Below are 25,386 nucleotides of genomic sequence, written 5' to 3' on the forward strand. Positions count from 1 at the left end.
TGTGATTGGGCACCATTTGGAATGATTTGTTGAGTGGTTAAACCTTGATAAAGTTAAATCGATCTTTGAACTTAGGTAAAAATGTGTTAGACCGGAAGTTTATCCTATTAAATGGATGGTTTGTTGATAGAATAGAGATATATCTATTGACCTAGTATTGTCCAAAAAGGGTTTTGGTTTTCAAAGTGTAATCCTTTTTAAACAAAAACAAGAGATTGTGGAGTTTTACTAAGATTACAAAACTACTTAGTTTTACTTGAGAAATCTTAATCAATATTTGTGAACCTTGGGCTAACTTAACTCATCGTTAAACACTAAATGAGAATTTACCAATCAAGTTTCATGAAGTACAATAGTGAGAAATAATCTCAGATCCTTATTTGTCTCAAAGTCAAGTTTATTTTCTTTCAAGTTTAATCTTTGTTTTCAAAGTACATTAAACAACTTTATTTACAACAATTATTTCAGTTAACCTAATCAAGAGCACAATTATGATTTTTAACTCGTCTGGCCTTAGTCTCTAAGGGAATGATACTTTTTATACTACTTGTGACCCGTCCGCTAGTGATTAAGCTAATCGGCAAACAAGTTCTTGGCACAGTTGCGGGGGACTAATGGCAAGATTGTTTATGGTTGATTGTCCTTGTTGTGTGATTGGTTATGCTTAAGTTTTTCTTTTAGTATTTGTAGTGATAGTTATAGTTAGAGTAGCAATATTTAGTTGTTTAGTTTCATTTGATAAGTTTGATACTTTTGCTTTTAATCTAATCTTGTAGGTACCTCTTGACGTATGCAAGAAAACTTGGAAGTTATTCTGGAAGAGGATACAGAGGAAGAATCCAGTTCTGAAGAAGAAATTGAAATCACACCAGAGATTCAGCAACGACCTCGGCTACTTCTACCACCACCACCTGAAACGAAACAACGAGAAAACATGGCAAAACAAGATAAGAATGACTTGTACACTTTCAATGACTACTTGGATAAAGAAGGGCAGACTTTGCACTCAAGTATTCGGCTATCGAACATTAAAGCTAGAACCTTTAAACTCAAGCCGGCCATGATTCAACTCTTGGGGATGATTGGTACTTTTGAAGGAAATTTTAATGATGATCCTAATGAGCACTTGACCAAGTTTGTGGAGGTGTGTGAGAACTTCAAGCAAAATGGAGTCTCCATAGATGCTCTGAGGGTAAGATTGTTTCCTATCTCTTTATCTCATATAGGGATGAGTATTCGGTTTTTCGGTTCGGTTATTGGTGATAACTAAATTAACCGAATAACCGAGGAGAGTAAATTTTAAACACCGAACTAAAACTGATAACCAGACTAACCAAAACCAAATTAACTGAAATATTTCGGTTCGGTTAATTGATTAACCGAAATATAAAAATATGAAAGTGATTTTAAATTAATAATAATAAAAAAAACAATTACAACCATTAATTATTAAATATTTCATCATTTAATGTGATTTATTATAATAATATTTACTATAACCATAATTATTGAAGATAAACATATTTAAAGAGTTCATATAAACCCACATATATATTTATTATAATAATATTTATTAAATATAAATATATAATATATTTATTTCGGTTTTTTTGGTTATAACAAAATTTTTTTTCTACTAACCGAACCAAACACTGAAACCAAATTATTACAAAAATAAAAAATGAATATGTAACTGAAAACCAAAATAACCAAACTGAAAAATCAGAATTAAATTCGGTTCAGTTCAGTTTTTAGTTACCGTTCGGTTTTGCTCACCCCTAATCTCATAAAGCAAAAACATAGTTGAATTCCTTGCCATAACACTCTATTAAAACTTAGGATGAACTTGTGGCAAAGTTCGTTGCAAGATCTATTCCAAGAGGTAAACGGGCTACACCGAGGGGTGAATTACTTTCTTTTGAGCAAGAAGCGGATGAGCTATTCTATGAAGCTTGGGAGAGATTCAAGGACATGTGGAGGAATTATCCAAATCATGAGCAGAAGAAATATTTTCTAATATAAGCTTTCTGGAATGGGATGAATGATCAGACGGTGACTGTGCTCAACACTACTTCAAATGGCAGAATTAGAAAGATGAAGGTCAATAAGCTGTATCAATTGTATGAAGATATGGCCCCTAGCACTATGCAATAATATAACAAGAGGAGACAAGGTTCTAGGAGATATCAAAGGCCTAGTTCCTCTTCATCTAGAGATATTGTATCACAACTTGAAGCAATCTCCAATAGGTTTGACAACTTAGAAATGCAAATCAAGAAGGGAAATGCAATGGGAGTTTATGCACCTCAAGCCCCTATATACACTTGTGATCATTATAGTGAACAACATCAATCTGATCAGTGTCCTTATACTTTGGAGACCATTAATTATATGAATAATACATAGTGAAAGCCACAAGGAAATCCTTATTCTCAAACTTACAACCCAAACCTGAGGAATCATCCATATCTTTTATGGCGGAGTGGGCCAAGTTTGAATCCACCACAAGCATCATCTTCTGGTGCTAAACAAATGGTGCCTCTTGGATTTTATGGTCAACAACAACAACAGCAATAGCTTCATCATTAGAAGGAAGAATCTAAAATTGAGAAAATGTTTGCTCAGTTGTTGGAAAATCAAGAGTCTACAAGGGACAAGAATAAGGCCACCTTCTCTCTCCATGAAACTACTATAAAAAATCTTGAAGTTCAGATGGGTCAATTGGCTTCACAGATGAATGTTTTTACTTGAAATAGCCTTCTAAGTGACACCATTCCTAATCCTAAGAGGGATGGTAAAGAGGATTGTAAAGCAGTCACTTTAAGAAGTGGCAAGATCCTGCCCAACATTCCTGGTCCTAGTAGAGTTAACAAGGAAGCTAAAAAAGATGTGGTAATTAATCTTGACAATGGTGAAGAAGGGAATAAAGAGCTCATCATTGAGGATGACAACAAGAAGAGAAAGCAAGTTGAAGAGAACATAGCGGATGTGGTGAAAGGCAAGCATGTGACTTTTGATGTCATGGGGGAATAGAAGAGGAAGATGCTTACCTCTCCTCCTAAATATGTGTGACCACCGTCTTTCCCTCAAAGACTCAAGAAACAGCAAGAGGATGGTCAATTCAGGAAATTCCTTGAGATGTTCAAACAGTTACACATTAACATACCTTTGGTGGAAGCCTTGGAACAAATGCTAAAGTATGTTAATTCATGAAGGATGTCCTTTCAAAGAAGGGGAGGTTTATTAAGTATGAAACTATAGTTGTGACTAAGAGTTTTACTGATGTCATTAAGCAAATTCCTAAGTTGAAGGATCCTAGAAGTTTCTCTATTCCTTGTTACATTGGAAACATGTTCTTGGGGCAAGTTTTATGTGACCTTGGAGCTAGTGTGACTCTTATACGACTCTCTGTTTTCAACAAGTTAGAGTTGGGTGAAGCTAGACCTACCACTTTTATATTGTAACCAGTTGATACAAGCATGTCTTATCCTCGAGGAATCATTGAAAATGTATTGGTAAAGGTGGACAAATTTATATTCCCTATTAACTTTATTGTACTTGACTTTGAAGTCGATAAAGAGATGCCTATGCTCCTTAGGAGACCATTCTTGGCAACTGCTAGAACCCTTATTGATGTTGAAAAAGGAGAATTAACCTTGAGGTTTAACGATGAACATGTGACATTGAACATGCATCACTTAATGAAAGCCCCAAGCCAACATGAGCAATGCTCCTTTATAGATATCATCGATCAAATTGTGCAAGATGACTTTAACAAGTCAATGTTTGAGGACCCTCTCGAAGCTATACCATAGGGTCTTGAAATAGAGGATACAGAATAGCTGAGGTACTAGCATTGATGAACGATTCATCTTCCTGCCCTAAGGGCTGAGCACACTTTAAAACTTTAGACCCATCATCCCTAGAGAGACCAACTTTGAAGTCATCTCTTGAAGAGCCTCTAACTCTTGAACTCAAGGCTTTACCTTTTCATTTGTAATATGTCTACTCGGCCTCTAACAACACCTTACCAGTGATTATTTTTTCTGATCTCACAGTTTAACAAGAAGAGCAATTAGTGGAAGTCCTTAAGGCTTATAAAAAGGCCATCAAATGGACAATTACATATATCAATGGTATTAGTCCCTTCACTTGTATGCGTAAGATTTGCTAGATGACAAGTGTAAAGCCTCTATTGAACATCAAAGAAGGCTCAACCCAATCATGAATGAAGTGGTGAAGAAGGAAATTCTCAAGTGGCTTGATGCAGGAATCATCTATCATATCTCTAATAGCTCTAAGGTGAGCCCAATCTAATACATCCCTAAAAAGGACGATATGACTGTAGTGGCTGTGAAATCCCAGATATAATGCTCACTAATTGCTCCCTGATTTTATGCCCATATCCTAGTATTTATGATTCATTATTTCTGGATTCTTTACTGTTGAATATAGCTGTTATAAGCCCTTGCCTACCATTCATGAGGCATTTGTAGAAATCAGAAGGGAGGAATCCCGTCATAAGATTATGTTACAACCCCTCTTAGATAACCCAACAAATAATTTTGAATCCTTTGCCCTTGTCTCTCATGGAACTGACCCTAGAGGTCAAAAAACTAAGCCTATGTGTGAGCATTTTAAGAAAACAGGGCACGCTAAGGATGCTTGCTGGGATATTCATGGGAAACCAGCAGATTGGAAGCCCAAAAGAGGAAAAGGTCATGGATATATTACTGAGAAAAGTAAAGAGAAACCTTCCACATCTCACAATATATCAGCTAAACAATTCTTAAAATTGGTGGAGTTACTAACCAATCTCCAACCCTCTGAGCAACCAGCACAAGGACAACCCGCTATTACGGTGGTCCATAAAGGTAACTTTATACATGCCTTAACTACCATTCAAAGCTTATGCTCAGGGAGATGTTAGATAATCAATTCTGGTGCCTCTGACCACATGACTGATAACCGTACTTTATTTACTACCTATACTTTATGTGATGGCTCACTTAAAGTAAGAATTACTGATGCTTCTTTATCTCCTATGATTGGTATAGGTAGTATTTGTTTCTCAGATCAAATAACACTTTATGTAGTGCTTTATGTTTAAAATCTAAAATGCAACTTGCTTTCTGTTCATAAACTCACCAAAACAAAAAAGTGCCATGCTAATTTTTATGACACATATTGTTTATTTCAAGACCTATCTACAAGGAAGACAATTGGTTATGCTAAAGAGTTTGATAGTCCGTACTACTTTGAGAAAGCCTCAATAAAACCCAGTATTGGAAATAAAGTGTCTTTTTTCAAACCTAGTGATCTTCTTTTATGGCATAAGCATCTTGGTTATCCAAATTTTCAATACATACTTCAAATGTTTCCTTCGAGTTTTTTGAATAAAGACATTTTAGATATTTACTATGATATTTGTGAAGTTACTAAGCACCAACATACTACCTTTCATCAAAATATTTATCAACCCTCGTCTCTTTTTTTAGTTATTCACAATGATCTTTGGGGACCAAGTCAGTTCCCTAGTTGAACTTGTAAAAAGTGGTTTATAACTTTTATTGATGACCATGCGCATGTTTGTTGGACATATTTACTGAAAGACAAAGCGGATATCTATTCTATTTTTACAAATTTTTATCGCATGATTAAAAATGAATTCCAAACTTCCATAAAGTCTTACACATGGATAATAGTACAAAATATATTAACAAAAATCTTAACAACTTTCTTTAACAAAATGGTATTATCCATAAAAACTCGTCCTTATAGCCCTTAACAAAATGGTATTGCCAAAAGAAAAAAGAGGCACATCCTTAAAGTAGCACACACTCTTCTCCTTACACACAATGTTCCTAAATACTGTTGGGGAGATACCATTCTCACTACCACTTTCCTCATTAACAGAATGCCAAGTAAACCTCTTTCCTTTAGAACTCTCTTAGAAGTTCTTTAGCCCACCCACTATGTCCTATATCTCTAAAATACTCTTCTGTTAAAAATCTTTGGGTGCACTGCTTTTGTTTACATTCACCATCACGGTAAATTGGATCCCTGGGTAATCAAGTATATCTTCCTTGGTTACTCAACCTCACATAAAGGTTATAAGTGTTACGACCCAATCAAGAAACAATTCTTTATCACTTATGGTGTTACCTTTCACAAATCAGAATCCTTTTACCCTAAGACTACAATCCAGGGGGAGAGTTTAGGTGAATTGTAGCCTTTAGAAAAAGATTCTAATAAAGATCAGCCCTACTTAGAATATAAGCCATCTCTCACCCTCCCAACTGAACAATAAAACTCTGAAAATATATAATAAAATTCTGAGGAAGAAAGACAAGGCCAACCTAAGGGGGAGAATCACCCCAAAATAAACCTAACAAGAATATTAACAAAGTTTACAATAGAAGAAAGACACCTTCTCACAGACCATCAAACTCCCAACAAAACCAAGCGACTGAACAGTTGACAGAGCCTGACAGCAAGGGAACTAATGAATTTGGTGTAGATGATGTAGACTTTATAGGTAGCATAGAGCCAGATCTGGATACTACAGGTAGCGTAAAACCAAGTTTGGATCTTCCAATTGCTCTAAGGAAGAAGACAAGGAGCTGCACTTAACACCCAATCAAAAACTACATATACAAAGCTCTATCTTCATAATATGGAGAGTTTATAAGCAATTTAGATGCTACAAGAATTCCTAATACCATTGAAGAAGCTCTATCATCCCCTTATTGGAGAAGTGTAGTCCTAGAAGAGATGAATGCATTAAAGCATAATGGCACAAGGTAAGAAAGCTATAAGATGCAAATGGGTTTCACTATAAAGTATAAAGCTGATGGAACCATGGAAAAATTCAAGGCAAGGCTTGTAGCAAAGGGTTTCTCATAAATCTACAGAATAGATTACACGAAGATGTTTGCTATAGTAGCCAAACTCAACACTTTGAGAGTTCTGATGTTACTGGCAGCCAATCTAGATTGGCCTATCTACCAATTAGATGTAAAGAATGCCTTTTTGAATGGTGACTTGAAGGAGGAAGTATACATGATGCCGCCACCAGGGTTCCCAACCAAGCAACCAAAAATAGTGTGCAAGGTAAAGAAATCACTATACGGTCTAAAATAATCACCACAAGCCTGGTTTGAAAGGTTTACTCAAGTTCCAACAAATGAGGGCTACACTTAAGGGCAGAGTGGTCATACTCTATTCTTCAAACATAAACACAATAAGAAAACCATCTTAAGTGTCTATGTAGATGACATAGTTCTCATAGGAGACGATTTGGAAGAAATTGATAAGATAAAGGCAGCAATGGCACAAGAATTCCAAGTGAAAGACTTGGGAGAAATGAAGTACTTTCTTAGGATGGAAGTGGCTTAATCAAAAAAGGGGATTTATATATCCCAACAAAAGTATATGCTTGATTTACTTAAAGAAACTGGGATGCTAGGTTACAAACCAAGCTCTACCCCAATTGAAGTCACAACAAAAAGAAAAAGGAAAAAGAAAGGAGAGTCAGATGATAAAGGAGAAACTGGGAACAGTAATGATGAAGAAGAAGAAGGAGAAGAAGAAGAGGAAGAGAATGAAGGTAATGATGTTGACAAAAGTAGATATCAAAGGCTTATGGGAAAATTAATCTATCTCTCCCACATAAGACTAGATATAGCATTTACAGTCAATGTGGCTAGCCAACATGCACATGCACCAAAAGAAAAACATCTCAAAGCTATCTAAAAAATCTTGAAGTACCTAACGGGATCTCAAGAAAGGGCATACTATCAAAAAATACACCAACCAAAGTGTGGAAATTTTCATGATGTAGATTATGCAAGATCTTAGGGAGACAGAAGATCCACAACAGGTTACTGTACATATATTTAGGGCAATCTGGTCATATGGAGAAGCAAGAAACAGAGTGTAATATCTTGAAGTAGTATTGAATTAGACTATAGGACAGTTGCCTTAGGAATATGTGAATTAATCTAGATAAAGAGGGTCTTAGAAGAACTAAAGATGGACATGGAGTTTACTATGAAATTATATATTGACAGTATGGCTACTATAAATCTATCCCATAATCTAGTTCAATATGATAGAACCAAACACGTTGAAGTGGATAGACAATTTATCCTAGAAAAATCAGATGGAGGACTGGTTACCCTCATACATATGCCTACATAGAATCAAACAGCTAATATATTTACCAAAGGATTACACAAAGAGAAATTCGAAGATTTAGTATGCAAGTTAGATAAGAATGACATCTATGATCCAACTTAAAGGGGAGTTTGAAATCTCGAATATAATGCTTATTAATTACTCCCTGATTTTATGCCCATATCCTAGAGTTTATGATTCATTATTTCTGGATTGTTTACCACTGAATATAACTGTTCTAGGCCTTTATTATATTTCTTTTTTTTCTGCCTTGTAAATTCCATATAAATCCGTGTACCCTTACTCTATGAATATATGAGAAATACAAAATTATTTGATCTGCTTTGCCTACTCACAGTGGCTAATACCCATAATGAGCTAATTCCTGCTCGCACTGTTACTAGATGGAGAGTATGTATGGACTATTGAAAATTGAATGCTGCAACTAGGAAAGATCACTTTTCTCTTTCATTTATTGATCAAATATTAGATAAGCTTGTCGGAAGGGAATTATTTTTCTTTCTTGATGGGTATTCTAGCTATAATCAAATTGTTATTTCCCAGAAGATCAGAAGAAGAGAACTTTCACTTATCCCTATGGGACTTTTGCTTTCAAACATATGCCTTTTGGATTGTGCAATGCATCTACTACTTTTCAATGTTGTATGATGGCCATTTTTACTGACATGATTGAGCACACTGTGGAAGTCTTCATGGATGACTTCGAAGCTTTTCGTAATTTGTTTGATGAGTGTTTAATCAATCTAGCATGTGTTTTAAAGTGGTATGAAGAAACCAACCTTGTCCTTAACTGGAAAACGTGCCACTTCATGGTAAAAGAGGGCATTATGTTAGGTCACTGAGTGTCTACGAATGGATTGGAGGTTGACAGAGCAAAGATTTATGTGATTGAACAACTCCCTCCATCAACAAATATAAAGGGTGTGAGAAGTTTTCTAGGGCATGCTGACTTTTATCACCGATTCATCAAGGACTTTTCCATGATCATCAAGCCACTATGCGCTTTGCTTTAGAAGGATGTGGAATTCAAGTTTGATGATGCTTATAATAAAGCATTTAAAGAGTTAAAGAAGTGACTTATTTTTGGCCCTATAATGATGGCCCCTGATTGGAGCTTGCCTTTTATTCCGATGTGTAATGCTAGTGACTATGCTGTGGGTGCTGTATTTGGGCAAAAGAAGGATAAAGTATTTCATCCGATTTACTATGCGAGCCGCACACTAGACAATGCTCAAGAAAATTACACTACTACAGAGAAAGAGTTACTTGTTGTAGGGTTTGCTTTTGGGAAGTTTTAATCACACTTTGTAGGAGCCAAAGTCATCGTGTTCACTAATCATCCAGCTCTAAAATATCTCTTCAACAAGAAAGACTCAAAAACAAGATTGATTATATGGTTGCTTTTGTTACAAGAGTTTGATTTAGAAATTGTTGACAGAAAGGGCCTAGAAAATCAAGTTGCTAATTATTTGTCTAAACTAAGCACTGATGCTCAACTTAAAGCTGACAAGGTGATTAATAAGACCTTTCCTAATAAGTAGCTCTTTGTTATAACTCATACCGAGGAGCCTTATGTAGGGAATTGAAAGACGACGCGCAGCGGAAAAATTTTAAAACTTTCAATCCCTTTCCGGATCTACCGATCGCGTTTAAGTCAGGTAGTAAGAAGCATTACCTTTAGGCGTTCGATTCCCTGTATGACTTGATGATTCGGCCGTTCAGGATGCTTCTGCTCACCTCCTGTGTCGTTCGAAGTCGACAACTCCGGTCGGCTTCCTCTACCGGTATCCACACGAGTAGCCTTCAACCTCGAACGGCGTGCCAGCGCCTGTGTCCGTCTAGGGTTTTAGGAATCCGTCCTCTCTCCTCTCTTTGCCGTCTCTTAGGTGTTAGTTCTCTCTCGCTTAAACCCTAGCTCCTCATATCAAATATATAGGATGCTATATAGGTTTAATTAATAATATTTAATTTCGAAATTAACTCTAAATTAATTCCGAAATTAATACAATATCAAATATTGCCTAATCAGATAAGAGAACAATTAAATAAATATAGTTTAAATTAAATCCGTCCCACAGATTTAATTCACTTATTTATTTAATAAAGAGATGACGGAATTTATATATATTTAATTTATCCTTATAAATTAATATCTCTTATATATATATATATACGAATTTATATATATATATATACACGTCCACCCTATTTATTCATTGAATCTAGACATATCTTAGATTCAATGAATCTGGACATCATAACTCGTGTTGGGCTATTTTGTGTGCGACCCTGTAGGCCCATATGAAGTTGGCAGTGGGCCATTAACTATAATGACTCACAAGTCGTAAGCGGTCTCTAGCAAGACATCACGACTACCCAAAACATATGAGGATCATTGAACGATGCAGCCTTTCATACAACCATATCACGTCCCTTTTGTCACACGACATTTTGGTCATGGATGAGGCACGGAGAACGTCATCCTCCTATTCATGACCGTTACTTTCTCGATCCCTGAGTAGTCCGAGTATAGAAATGGAACTACCTTTCCATTATAGTATGGCCATACATTTCTCAGACTCACTCATCGAGGGGCCCAGTAATGTCTCTCTACAAATGTGAGGGACAAATTCCATCTTGACCATTCACATTCCTCCGCATGAAAAACCACTAAGCCTGAACACAGTCTTTATGATCACTCGGTCAAAAGTGACTTTTGACTAGGTCAAAGCTAAGCGTTTCTCATGTAGGAATCCATGATGATCTCAGGTCAAAGGGCATAGTGACGTGGTTTGTATATGAGAGAAGCTTACGACTTAACCCATGCAGCTCTCTCATAGCGGGTCGGTCCAACACCTTGTACTCTTACATGTGCCTATGACTTTAATTTATATCTCTATATATCTTTAAAGTCATACTGGTCTTATTTCATCTTTGCTCCCACATAGATGACCGACCAGGGACATTTAGGATAAACCATGAGTTATCCAAGGATAGTTACCACAGAAAACATGCAAATAATATGATAACGTAATTGATAAATTCATAAATTAACAATGTTCAAAACATAATGATTGACCCCTAGGGCACAATTTCCAACATCTTGGTATGCTGATATCATTAATTTCATTATTTATGGTATCATTTCCCAAGATTTGAACTATCATCAAAAGGAGGAAATTCCTAGATAATATCAAATTCTACCATTGGGAGGAACCATTCTTGTTTCTTTATTATGCTAACCAACTACTGAGGAGATGTGTTTCAGAATGTGAAGAAGAAGAAATTTGAGATGGTATCATTCATCTAAATATGAAGGTTACTTTAGGGGTAATAAGACTGCTGTAAAGGTTTTGTAATCCAGATTCTTCTAGCCCACTTTGCTCAAAGACACCAATGACTTTGTATTGACTTGTGATCATGGCCAACAAGTGGGCAATATATCTAAAAGGAATGAAATGCCCCTGAATAACATGCTTGAAGTGGAATTATTTGATATTTGGGGGATTGACTTCATGGGACCATTCCCTAAGTCCTTTAACAATCAATTAATTTTGGTAGCAATCGATTACGTGTCAAAATAGGTTGAAGCCATTGCCTCCCTAACAAATAATGCCAAGGTTGTTATCCAATTCTTGAGGAAGAACATTTTACCTGATTTGGGACCCAAGGGCAATAATTAGTGATAGAGGAAGCCATTTTTACAACAATTAATTTAGAGCTATATTGAAGAAATATGGTATCGAGCACAAGATTGCTTTAGCTTATCATCTTCAAACCAATGGCCAAGTAGAGATCTCCAATTGAGAAATGAAGAAGATATTGGAGAAGACTATAAGACACACAGAAAGGGTTGGTCTACTAAGCTTGATGACGCTTTGTGGGCATACTGATCAGCATACAAAATGCCTATTAGTATGTCACCATACAGACTAGTCTTTGGAAAAGCATGCCATCTCCTTAGTGAGCTAGAACATAGTGCCTATTAGGCTATCAAATGGCTAAACTTTAAGGCAAACGCTATTGATGAGAAGTGACTCTTACAACTGAATGAACTTGAGGAATTCCGATTCAATGCCTATGAAAGTTCAAGACTCTACAAAGAAAAGACCAAGAGGCTTCATGACATGAAAATCTGATAACTCATTATTTTGAATATCCTAAAAGAATATTTTGAGTGATTTTTGGGGAGTTATCAATAGGGTTTTGGATTATTTAAGAGTTTTGAATAGAAATTAATTGTGAGCATTATTTGAGGGATTTTCTTGTAAATAGCTTGGTTTAAAATAATTAAAAGTAGCTATAGATAATTTTACAATTATTCTTATCTTAAGTAAGTTCTAATTTTATTTTATTTCCTTTTTCTTTTTATTATATTTTCTTTTAGTTTTTCTTCTCCATTTATTTTATCTTTATTTTCCCTTCCATTTTACTACCAGAAACAGCACTGTTTGGGGAATGAAGTTTTAGGGATTCCACAGATCAGATACACAGCGTTTTGGAGAGTTGAGGGCTTTGTGATGGATCACTATTCATCATCATCTTGACAGCTGCAAAAATAGTTCTGGGGGGAGCTAGTTCTGGCTAGCGAAAGGAAAACAAGGGAGGTGTTGAACCAATGTGAGGAAGGAGAGGAGTATATCATTCTTTTGCTGGAGCTCAACGGAGACAAGCAAGGAAGAGTTGGTAGATCATCTTCTTCATCTAAAAGGCGACGTGCTAGTTCGTACAAAAGGAGGAGATAAAGAAGATTGTTCATCCTCTTCTTCCTTGGTTTTGTACGAGCTTAGCTAGGGACCGATACTGTTCAGAGGATCTTCTTCTTTGCTAGATCTGAGGAGAAATGTCGACTGGTTCTGCGGAGAGGACAACAAGCTGTAAGAGGAACTTCAAATAGTGTTTTATTTCTAATCTTTCTTCTGTTCTGTCATGAATTTTGAATATGGAATTATTGGTGCTGAGATTATTATATTTAAGATCATGAGTGGCTAATTTTCTTTTTACAGCCCAGAGGAACTATGAACTTGTTAGTGGATTGAGCTTTGTTTTTATTGAATTGAGGATGCTTAATGTTAAATTTTGGTTGCTTAATTTTGTTCTTTATTGTCCATTTGATAACTGGCCACCATTAAATGTGAATTTGAGAATTAAAGTTTTTCTTGGTAAAGGAGATTTTAATTAAAACTCTTAGATTAAGTAATATGGGATTGGATGATAATCTAATTTGTAATTAGGATAGAAATATAGCCCACATAATTGTTGATGAGTGAGACTGAATTGTTTAGCCTCTTAGATAATTGTGTGAGACATTACATAATTAATTTAAGAGAGGATTATAAGTAGACCGACAAGCACTTATAGCTAATTGAACTCTAGATTAACAAAATTGACGTTAAGTTAATCAATTCAGTGAAACAAGGTTTAAAAAGCTAGTAAGGGATTAGTGACTCTAGGTTGTTCTTTTTAATATTTTTCTAGTTAATTTGAGAAAGCTTTGTTTTGTTTATTTTAAATTTCTTTCTACCCAATTTCATGAATTTTGATTTACTCAACTTAAACGAAAAGAAGATTTGTATTGCCTACTCACTAATTAATTGAGTTCTCTGTGGGATCGACCTTGATTACACTTGCGATGCATCTTAATATTTGGTAGCATCAATATTTTGGCACTGTTGCCGAGGAACTTAAGGCAATTAGTGATCAGAATTAGAAATCCTTTGGTAGTTCTTGCTTGAGTGTTTTCTTTAATCATTTCTTTCTTAATTTCTTTTTGTTTGTGGTTATTTGGATAGATAATTTTTCAGGTACCAATTATATGCCTGACAAATCCAAAGGTTCGAAGACACCATTGAAGACAAGGAGTCTTAAGGAAATCTTAGCTGAAACATCCCCTGAAAATCAAGAGAAGGAGGGTGTTAAAAGTGCAAAAGAAGATATGGCTGAGGATGAGAATAATCGTTTAGGTGTCAATGATTTTCTGGGAAGGCAATCTAGAGGTTATCAATCTGAGATCAAAGTACCTGAATTTCATGTAAACAACTTTGAGATTAAGCAAGCAATGCTCAAGATGATTGAATTGAATGGGCAATTTGGGGGAAACAGTAATGAAGATCCTAACTAGCACTTGATTCAATTTTTTGGATGTTTGTGACTCTTTCAAGCAGAATGGTGTTCTTAAAGATGTCATTCGTCTAAGGCTTTTCCCTTATTCTCTACAAGGGAAAGCTAAAGCATAGCTTAACAATTTGGAGGAAGGGAGTGTGAAATATTGGGATGATTTGAAAGAGAAGTTCAGAGCAAGGTTCTTTCCGCATAATAAGATGGTGGATGCAAGGGCCAACCTCACAAACTTCCACCAACAATTTGGTGAGCACTTGTATGAAACATGGGAGAGATTTAAGCTATTGGTTAAGTAGTGCCCGGGACATAATCAAGAGAAATGGGTTCTGCTTCAAATCTTTAGTAGCCGGTTAACTCCCCAGTCAAAATCTAAGATGAATGCCGTTAATAATGGTGGAATTACAAAACAACCAGTAAATCATGATTGGGGTTGTTTAGATGAGTTAGCGGCTGATTATAGTCAAAGCAATAGTGACAAAAGATTAGTGAAGTTTGCAGAGAAAGTCACTGAAGAGACTTCTTCACAGTTGGTGGCAGTGTTAGGTGCTATCAACAAGAGGTCTGATCACTTAGAAGCTCAAGTTAGGCACCTTAATAGTAGACCTGTGGGGTTCAACGCTTTATATAATTCTAGTGATTATTGAGAGGGTAGTCATACCACTGGTCAGTGCCTCATTTCTCCACAAGTACAGATGGTAAATTATGCTGGAAAATTCCATGGGAATAACCAGAACAATACATTTTCAAACACCTATAATCTGGGGTGGCATAACAATTCAAACCTCTCTTGGAAACATGGGGCAACACTTAATCAAGCCTTAACTTCTGGTGCAAAGCAAGTGATTCCTCTTGGTTTTTATCATTAGAAAAGAAATCTATTCCTATTCAAGAGTCTAAGCTTGATCTAGAGGCAATGATGAGTAAGCTTATGAGTTTGCAACTAAAGAACACTCAAGATCAAGCTAATATTAATTCCTCTATCAAGAATCTCGAAGTGCAAGTAGGACAAATTGCAAATGCAGTGAATGCATTGCAACAGAGAGTGTTGCCAAGTGATATTGTTCCTAACCCTCGTGAAGAAGAAATAAGGGAGTGTAAAGGTATGACTCTTCAAAGCAGTAAGGAATTACATGAGATTCCACAACCATTAAAGAAATCTTCTGATTCTAGTGTTCAAGTAACTCCTGAAGTCATGGTAGAGGAGGATGAAGAGGCTATGAAAGAAGACATTGTCAAACTCAATGAGGAGAAGGTTGGAAATTAATCTACAAGAAAGAGTGAAGCAAAGAAAAAGGCAACTAATAGGCCTCAAAATTGGGTGCTGCCTTTACCATTTCCTCAAAGATCTCAGAAGAAGGCATTTGGTGATCAATATAAGAAATTCTTGGAGATTTCCAAGCAGTTGCATATTAATATTCCATTCATTGAGGCTTTGGAACAGATGCCTAAATATGTTAAGTTTCTGAAGGAGATGTTAACTAAGAAGAATCACTTCATTGAGTTTGCAACTATAGCACTGACCAAAGAGATCACTAGTGTCATTAAGCCTAATGTTCCTTTCAAGTGTAAGGATCCTGGTTCCTTCACTATTCCATATTTGATGGGTGACAAGTTTTAATGTCGTGCTTTGTGTGATTTGGGGTCTGCTGTAAATCTAATGCCTCTATCTGTTTTCAAGAAGCTTCAGTTGGGGGAAGTCAATCCTACCACTGTTATCCTTCAACTAGCTGATAGAAGTCTCTCTTATCCCTATGGCATTATCAAAGATGTCTTAGTGAAAGTTGATTCTTTTATCTATCCTGTTGATTTTATTGTGCTAGACATTGAAGAGGATAAAGAGACTCCATTGATTGTAGGGCGACCATTTTTGGCTAAAGTCAGAGCTTTAGTGGATGTTGAGAAAGGAGAAGTGATTCTACACTTGGTGATGAGCAAATTAAAGTCAACATGGACAAAGAAATAAAGGATTCTAAAGAAAAGAAACAGTGTGCAAAGCTTGCTGTGATAGATAAGCTCAATCAAGTTGAATTAGATTCATTCACTAGTAAAGAGCCCTTTCAAGAAACTTAGAGTTGAGAAGAAGACTGTGGAGGATGCTTACTTTGCTCAAACTGAGAGCTTTCAAACTACTTCTATATCATCTCCAAAGAGACATTGGCATTGTTTATCTCAACCTCCTTGATTTGCTGACATAGTCTAGCTAAAGACTATAAACTTAGCGCTTTCAGGAGGCAACCCTAGGGTTTAGTAGTTACTTTTCTATTTTGTTTCTTTGCTTGAGTTGTTTTGATGTTTGTTTTCATTTTGTAAGACTTTAGTATCCCCATGATGATGTGATTTATTTGAGCCACAAAGATCAAGAGCAATTCAGAGAGTGCACATTCACAAACAAAAGAGGCAATCCTTCCACTTTTACTTGATTAGCTTGATATATGATTAATTGTTTGCTGCTGGGAACTGAGTGCCGGTTATAATGTGGATTTTCATGTGATTGATGTTTGATGTTGATTATAGTTTTTACTGGTTGCACTTATCTGTTTTGCTTATTTTTAGAACTCTTGGAATTTATGATTTTCCTTGCACTTGGATATGGTTGAAACTGTCATGATTTTCAGTGGATTGCTATCTTTCTTCCACTGCTTTGATTTTGTTCCCATCTTTTAAGGGAGTGGCAGTTTCATTTTTCTCCTCACTTCTTTATTTGATTGATGTGCTTATACACATTGAGGACAATGTGTCATTTAAGTGTGGGGGTGAGGGAAACCCTTGATTTTGCACAAATTTGTCCTTAAGTTTTTAGTTTTGGGGTAAATATTTGAAAATTTCTTTGTTTTTGTGAATAGTTTGGGTTTTGATTGTGAATATTACTTAAGTTGGTTTTGATTTAAACTTGAAAGGATTGGGTTTGATGAGAATTTGGTTCCATCTCTCAAGAATATTAGTAAATTGGCAAACAATTTAGTTTTGGTAAATGACTTTAGGAAATCAAAAGTTTGTGAGGATTTGAGCCTAAATTTTAATTTCTTTTAAGAGGGAGTACATTGTGATCTTATCTCTAGAACTTGTCTTGAATCTCTTTTGAGGCTTAAAATTCTTTTTGCACGCATAAAGATGATTTAGACATTCATTTTCATTCCCACTTTAGCCAAATGTCCATCCTATTTAAACTAATCCTTTGATTTACCCTTTTGAGCCTTAACCTTTTCTTGAAAGAAAATTGCATGGTTTAGATAGCCCTTTGTTTAAGAAGATGTAATTTTTCTTTCAATCTCATTATTTTAGTAAGTGCTCTATAATACTTTTTGGGAAGAGTGAAGGAATTGAAAGAAAAAAGAAATTGGTCAATGCTTTGTGATTTTGTGTAACTAGGAAAAGAAAAGAGAAATAGGAAGGAAAAAAAAGAGATGATTGAAAAGAAGAGTAGAAAAAAGAAATAAATAAATAAATAAAGAAAAGAGAAAAAAAAGGTACAGATAGAAAAAGAAAATGAAAATGAAAAGAAGAAGAAAGAAAAAAAATGATAGTTAAAAAAAACAAAGGAAAAAAAATAGCAAAGAAACTAATCAGATGGGAAAAAAGAAAAAGAAGGAGAAAGAAAGACTACATATGAGTTTGGCTTCTTGAAATTCCTTCATTTTTCTTGTTTTTATTGAAAAGCTTAGCATGTACTAAAGTTTTTCTCCATTTTCCATTTTTCACTTCATTATCCTACCTTATTCATTACAACCTTTGAGAAGTCCTTTTGATTTGTGTGTGCAATTGGATGATATAGTGGAGATTGAGATGATAAACAAGCCTATAGTAGAAGGGTTGCAATAAATGGAAATGAGTGAAACACAAGCCTTTATTGTCATAAGAGATTAGTGTAAACACTTGACTAGTGAGGTAGTTCTTATTGTGATTTATCTTTACCCATTTAATTGTTTTGCTACTTATATTTTTGGAAGATGGAAAAGAGTTCTTTAAAGATTCAATTCTTGATAGTTTGAATTGTTTCTAACTTGGTGATGTTTGCTTTAAAATTATGTCTCTTTGGTTTTTCTTAGTTGTTTTATAAATAAAAATTTTGAGGACAAGATTTGAGGCAAGTGCGGGGGAATTTGATAACTCATTATTTTGAATATCATGAAAGAATATTTTGAGTGATTTTTGGGGAGTTATCAACAGGATTTTGGATGATTTAAAAGAGTTTTGAATAGAAATTAATTGTGAACATTATTTGAGGGATTTTCTTGTAAATAGCTTGGTTTTAAATAAATAAAAGTAGTTATAGATAATTTTACAATTATCCTTATCTCAAGTTAGTTTTAATTTTATTTTTTTCCTTTTTCTTTTTGTTATATTTTCTTTTAGTTTTTCTTCTCCATTTATTTTATCTTTATTTTCCCTTCCATTTCACTGCTAGAAATGGCACCATTTGGGGAATACAGTTTTGGGGATTCCACAGATCAAATATGTAGCGTTTTGGAGAGTTGAGGGCTTTGCGATGGATCACTTTTCATCATCATCTTGAAGGCCATAGAAACGGTTCTTGGGGGAGCTGGTTCTGGTTGGCAAAAGGAAAACGGGGGAGGCACCGAACTGGTGTAAGGAAGGAGAGGAGTATACCGTTCTTTTGCAGCAGCTCGACAGAGACAATCAAGAAAGAGCTGATGGATCATCTTCTTTATCTGAAAGGCGTCTTGCTGGTTCAAACAAAGAGAGGAGATAGATAAGATTGTTCATCCTTTTCTTCCTTGGCTTTGTACGAGCTTAGCTGGGGACCGACACTATTCGGAGGATCTTCTTCTTCATTGGATCTGAGGAGAAACGCTAGCTGGTTCTGCGAAGAGGATGATGAGCTGTGATAGGAACTTCGAATAGTGTTTTGTTTCTAATCTTTCTTTCGTTCTGTCATGAATTTTGAATATAGAATTATTGGTGCCGAGATGATTATATTTAAGATCATGAGTAGCTAATTTTCTTTTTACAGCCCAGAGGAACTATGAACTTATTAGTGGACTGAGCTTTGTTTTTATTGAATTGAGGGTGCTTAATGTTAAATTTTGGTTGCTTAATCTTGTTCTTTATTGTCCATTTGATGACTGGCCACCATTAAATGTGAATTTGAGAATTAAAGTTTGTCTTGATAAAAGAGATTTTAATTAAGCTCTTAGATTAAGTAATATGGGATTGGATGATAATCTAATTTGTGATTAGGATAAAAATATACCTAATTACCCCATATAATTATTGATGAGTGAGACTAAATTGTTTAGCCTCTTAGGTAATTGTATGAGACATTACATAATTAATTTAAGAGAGGGTTATAAGTAGACCGACAGGCACTTGTAGCTAATTGAACTCTAGATTAACAAAATTGATGTTAAGTTAATCAATTCAATGAAACAAGGTTTAAAAAGCTAGTAAGGGATTAGTGACTCTAGGTTGTTCTTTTTAATATTTGTCTAGTTAATTTGAGAAAGCTTTGTTTTGTTTATTTTTAATTTCTTTCTACCCAATTTCATGAATTTTGATTTACTCAACTTAAACAAAAAGAAGATTTTTATTACCTAATCACTAATTAATTGAGTTCTCTGTGGGATCGATCTTGATTTGCCACTTTCTTTTTTTTATAACCCACACACTTATGGTGCATCTTAATATTTGGTAGCATCAAAATCCTTGCTAGAACCTTTCAACCAAGTCAACAAGTTTTATTATACAATTCAAAGCTCAAACTTTTTCCTGGGAAGCTAAAGTCTAGGTGGTCTGGTCCATTCACTATGGTGAGAATTCATGGCCGCAGGGTTGTAGAGCTAGAAGGAAAAGATGAAAAGAAATTTCAAGTCAATGGTTCAAAGGTTAAAGCATTATTGGGGTAGCTCGGTTGATCGTCAAACTGTCACCTTGCCCTTATCAGAAGACTCTTAAGCAAATGAAGAATTAGGTTGAAGATTATAAACCAAGCGTTACTTGGGAGGCAACCCAAGCTTTGAACTTTTCTTTTACATTTTTCTCTTGTTTTTTATTCTATTTTAGTAGTTTTATGTTTGATCTCGATTTTTGTAGGCATGAAGGATTCTTCCTAAAAGTTTAGATCCTTGAAAGAAGAATGGCTGTGTTTAAACATTACATCTAGGGAAGTACACCTAAACCTAATCTCAATAAAGTTAAACTCTACTCCTTAAGCCTTAACTGTGCCAGTATCATTGTTTCTAGATAAGCAAGTGCCTCCAATATGAATTTGAATGATATTGAGGCCTGATTGTTGTGTTGTTTTTTTTATTGTTTACTTATGTTTGTTTGTTATTATGATTATGTTTTTATGTGGTCTTATTTTCTTCTATTTAGCGATTGTGGTCTAGTAGGTTATAAGTGTTTCTAGTTGTTTCAAGGGTTTTTATGCTGGTTTTGTAATAAGCACTATGGCGTGTTCCTTCAGGAGCCATAGTGGATTGTTTTGTTGAGGGCACCATCTCTGTAATAGGCACCACAGCTGTTACACACATACGCCGCAGCAACTTTTCTTCTTGTTGTGGATCCCGTTTCTGTAATAAGTACCGCGATGTGTATCTTCATAAGCTGCAACGGTCACTTTTGTTAACCCTATTTTAGCCTCTGTCTTAAGTGCCACAACGTACAAAATCTTTAGCTCTTTGTAATAACCACCGCAGTGTATTGCAATATGAGTTGCGGCTTTGGCCTTTTCACTAGCATCATCCTAGTTCAGTCCGAGGCACTGTGGTGTGAGATCTTAGGCGCCGTGGTGTGCTCTGATTTCTTAAGCTTAATTTTTTTCTGTTTTCAGCTGCTGCCCATAAATATTTTCATATTTCCCTCCTTAACCCTATATATCTAGTCGATTTTTGGGTCTAATTCCTTCCTCCTAATTTAAAACCCTAACCTTTTTGTCTTTTTACTCCTTCAATTTACATATTTTCCCCTTTCCTTTATCCAACACACCCCCAGATTTACGGTTTTACTCTCTCCTTCTCCCCTTTCGATTTTACTCTCTCCTTCTCCCACTCTTTTTCATTCTCCCACTCTCTCACTGTTGACCCTATCTCCCCCTCCTTCTCTCATAGTCGTCGCCATCCTCTCCACCTCTAGTGGCACCAGCGTCCATCCTCTGGTTGATTGTCCTTCTACCTCTATCGTCTACCCATCTTTCTTTCAAAGGTATTTTCTTTCTTTCTTTCTTTTAATTTGGTTAGTTTATTTCTTTTTAAGTAGGGAAGTGTGATCTGGGGAGATGTATTGTAGTTTAGAGTGAAGTTGGACCAGTAGATAGCGGGAGTTTGATTTTTTGAGGTTGATTGTGGTTAGGTTTGGGGGTTAATGTTGAGAATGCTTTTAAAGTCAAATTTCTATAAAATACCTTCTGTATTATTTGAAAGAGAAATGTACTACTTTCAATTGTGAAAAAGCCTATGACTTGGAACATAGATAATAGTTGTGAAGATTCTCAAATGAAACTTCGAGATTGCCCAAGTTGTGTTCTAAAATTGACACTCAATTTGAAGTGTTGTTCTTTTTGAAAATGAGTTGACTGAAATGCCAAATTGTTATCTTTCAATATGAGTACTTAGGCAGGATCTTTTGAAATTAGTTTGAATAGGAATCTACTAATGGATGCCTATCTTTGAAACCCTTTCTCAAAACTTTTATGCAACTCTGTTTGGATTAAAATTAGAGAAGTAGATTTGAGTTTCAGGGTAAGCATGAATTGATGGTGGAGTAGAGTTGAGTAATGGTGAGAGTGTGCTTTTAGGATTTCTTAAGGATTACATAGCTTCAACTTTTGATCTCAATCTTTAATCTAAGTTCAGGGGAGAGCTTTTTTTTCTTAGGATAGCTTAGTTGTCTTTCTCTTTTGTTTTGTGGTTGTGGTGTTTTGTTTACTTATTTTTTATGTGGTGTGCTCTCTTCATTTGTGCAGGAAAACAAACAAATGGCCCCAAAAAAGAAAACCCGAGCCAACATTAGTTTCGACCCTACCACTTAGAGTTTGGACCTCCTCTATGAGAAATTAGACAGAGAGATACACCACATGAGGGCATAGATAGAGGTGTATGGAGGAGCTATTGGTTCAAATTGCTCAGAAGCTGGAAATTGAAGTACCAGATGTTGAAAACACAAGTACCAAGGCTCAGGGTGAAGAAGAGTTGAATGAGGAGGAGGATGAAGTTAAGGCTTCTAGCGGCGGTGTTAATGAAGATAAAGACATGGCCGTAGATCTACTTGATAAGGATGATACAGACTAAGGGGGTAAGTAGACAGGGGATGAGGATGACTAGCTGGGGCCATTTGTTGTTGTTGCTGCTACATGTTTATTTGCTTCATTTTGTTGTGACTGTTGTTGCCTAGCTTTGTGTTACTTGTTTAATTGTATTGTTGAAAGGCTACTGATGGCCTGGATTGCTAGTTACTTTGGTACAGGATAATTAATTATGAACTGCAAATGTGAATGCCTATATATAAGCTAATGATAGCTTATTCTTGACAAATGATATATGTTGGTTCTATTTTGTGCATATTCTGCTAAACTGACTTGTCTAACCTGTGTGAATAGCTCATATCTGTACAAGTGCAGGTACACTAATTTTTGATCTCTCATACACTAAATCTTTTGATTTTTGTGTTTTAGCACATGAAGAAGACCTCCGTATAATTTGTTGACAGTGAGGACACTGTCCCTTTACAGTTTAGGGGATGTGGAGGTGATTTTTGAATGACATAGATCACTATAACACTTTTTGATGAGCTTGAAGCAATTTTTTTTTTGGCAAATTATGGTTGATTTGTTAGAATTTTGATGTAAAACTCGAGTTGAGCATGTTTAATGTTTTAAATATAGATTGGACTAATGAATGATTTGTTCGAGTGCTTGTGGTCCAATGATATGAATGAGTTGTTTAGTTAGTATTCCTTGTTGAAAGTTTGGTCAATAGCAATTATGGATGATTCATTTCTCTAAAGCATGTTTCTTAGTAGTTTGAGTCAAAAATGATGCACTTGTAGAGTCATAAGTGTTTTGAATGCATTCAACTAGAGAATTAAGTGCAAATCTATTTATATGTTTGTTTTCAACTCCATGATTTTAGAAACTTGATCCAGATCTGCTCAAAGTTTATAAATCACTTTACATGATTTTAAAAAATGATCAGGGTATTCTTTCAATGCGATTGTACCTTTCAAGCTGACTCTAATGGAATATTATGTGCTTTGCACCCATTTTGGAGCTTGGAAAAACCATGAAAATTTTCATTTGAACACATAACCATTTCCTAAGCCACTTAGCTTGAAAAACCATGAACTATCTTGCTTTGAGATTAAATGAACTCATTTAATGGAGACAGTTAGTTTTGATTATGAGAAGAGGAAGTATTGATTGTGGAGTTTGACAATTGTCAGGTCAAAGAAACAAAACTAAAAAAAAAAAAAGAATTTCAACAGGGCTCGGCAATGAGAAGAGATTAAACTTGGTTTTGACTTGAGAAAGCTTCATCAATATTTGTGAACTTTGGGCTAACTTAACTTATTATTAAACACTAAATGAGAAGTTACTAATCAAGTTTTATGAAGTACAATAGTGAAAAATAACCCTAGATCCTTATTTGTTTCAAAGTCAAATTTATTTTCTTTCAAGTTTAATCTTTGTTTTCAAAGTACATTAAACAACTTTATTTAGAATAATTATTTCACTTAACCTAATCAAGGGCACAATTATAATTTTTAACTCGTTTGGTCTTAGTCTCTGTGGGAGCTATACTTTTTATACTACTTGCGACTCGTTTGCTTGCAATTAAGCTAATCGGCGAACAAAAGATTACAGTTTGCACCTTCGATATGCTCTTGTAAACATTCAGTTTGCCAATTCAAAAAAAAAAACATACAAAAGGGAAAAAAATGGCATTGATGCGTTAAAATTGAGTCAGTGAAAAAAGAAGAAGCTCATTTTTAAAAATTTTTTTAACTTTTTTACAAAAAAAAAAAGAGAGATATGTGTTAATATCAAAATTTGTAAGTAACATTAGTTTACTATTTGGAAACCTTGTAAAGCACTTTAAAAAATTACTTTTAAATGAATTAAGACAAAACTCATCTTACGTAATTTTTTCTAATAACATAAAATTATTTCTGAAAAGCTAATCCAAGTGCTTTCATTTAATTGACGTTGGCTATCTTTTATAGTCTGTCTAGTGTATATGCGGAAATTAAAATGGAGAGGAGAAGAAATTTTAATAAGCTTGATTTTTAAAAAAAATTGAGAAGTGGGGTTAAAAAATTTTAACTAGTTTTATTACTTTTTTATCTCACAATTTTTATTAAAATTTTATAACCCAACTTCTTCAAATTTTGTTAAAATCAAACTCATTAAAATTTATTCTCCGCTCTAATTTCTGCATACCAAACATATTTAAGAGGAACATTGCATCAAATAGTTCACAATACTCGGTACTCAAGGGAAAGTAGATTGAAGGCAAAACGCATTTTGACCCTGGCAATTATAAACAATAAACATTTGAATATGAAATAAATAATTGTATAAAGCCACAGCTGAATCGACCTTTTATTAAGGGACTGTTTGGATTACTGGAAGCACTTTTTCGCAAATTGAAACAAACTTCTCCATATATTTACTTTGTACACTATAAAGTCACTTTTAAAACTATGATTTTATTTCCATTCAAACACCCCTTAAGTCTAATAATCTTATAAATTATGTTATGATGTTATCTTTATATGTGTGTTGCCTAATAGGAATACTCCTAGTATAATAATTTAAATGAAATCTTTTATAAGTATTAACTTCTTCTAAACCAAAAAATAGTCACTTGCAGTATATAATTGAAATAAAGTCCTTAATTTGTCACTTTGGGGTTACTCTAAAAATTAACTGAATTAATGCAATATAGTGCACAATCCAGGTCATATTCACTTTAAGGAGCTGAAAACGAGATTAAATCTTAGTAAATAAATGCAAGTAAAATAAGCTATATAAAAATTAAAAAAATAATAAAGATGAAGAAATGAAAATGAAACACGCGAGTAAATAATGATAATAATCAATCATCCAATTTA

The 25,386-nt window shown here is 34.8% G+C and overlaps 1 long non-coding RNA gene across 1 annotated transcript; it reads right to left on the reverse strand.

Moving 5' to 3' along the window:
• Positions 1-13,688: 13,688 nt before the first annotated feature.
• On the reverse strand, positions 13,689-20,293 carry LOC114760902 (uncharacterized). The gene is made up of 2 exons (XR_003742100.1): positions 19,872-20,293; positions 13,689-13,778 (listed from the first exon to the last, which is right to left on the reverse strand). It is a non-coding gene; the product is annotated as an uncharacterized LOC114760902 (long non-coding RNA).
• Positions 20,294-25,386: the final 5,093 nt, after the last annotated feature.

Source organism: Neltuma alba, unplaced genomic scaffold (genome assembly GCF_004799145.2).
Source record: "Neltuma alba isolate B1F8T4 unplaced genomic scaffold, ASM479914v2 tig00011037_pilon, whole genome shotgun sequence".
Classification (NCBI taxonomy): Eukaryota; Viridiplantae; Streptophyta; class Magnoliopsida; order Fabales; family Fabaceae; genus Neltuma; species Neltuma alba.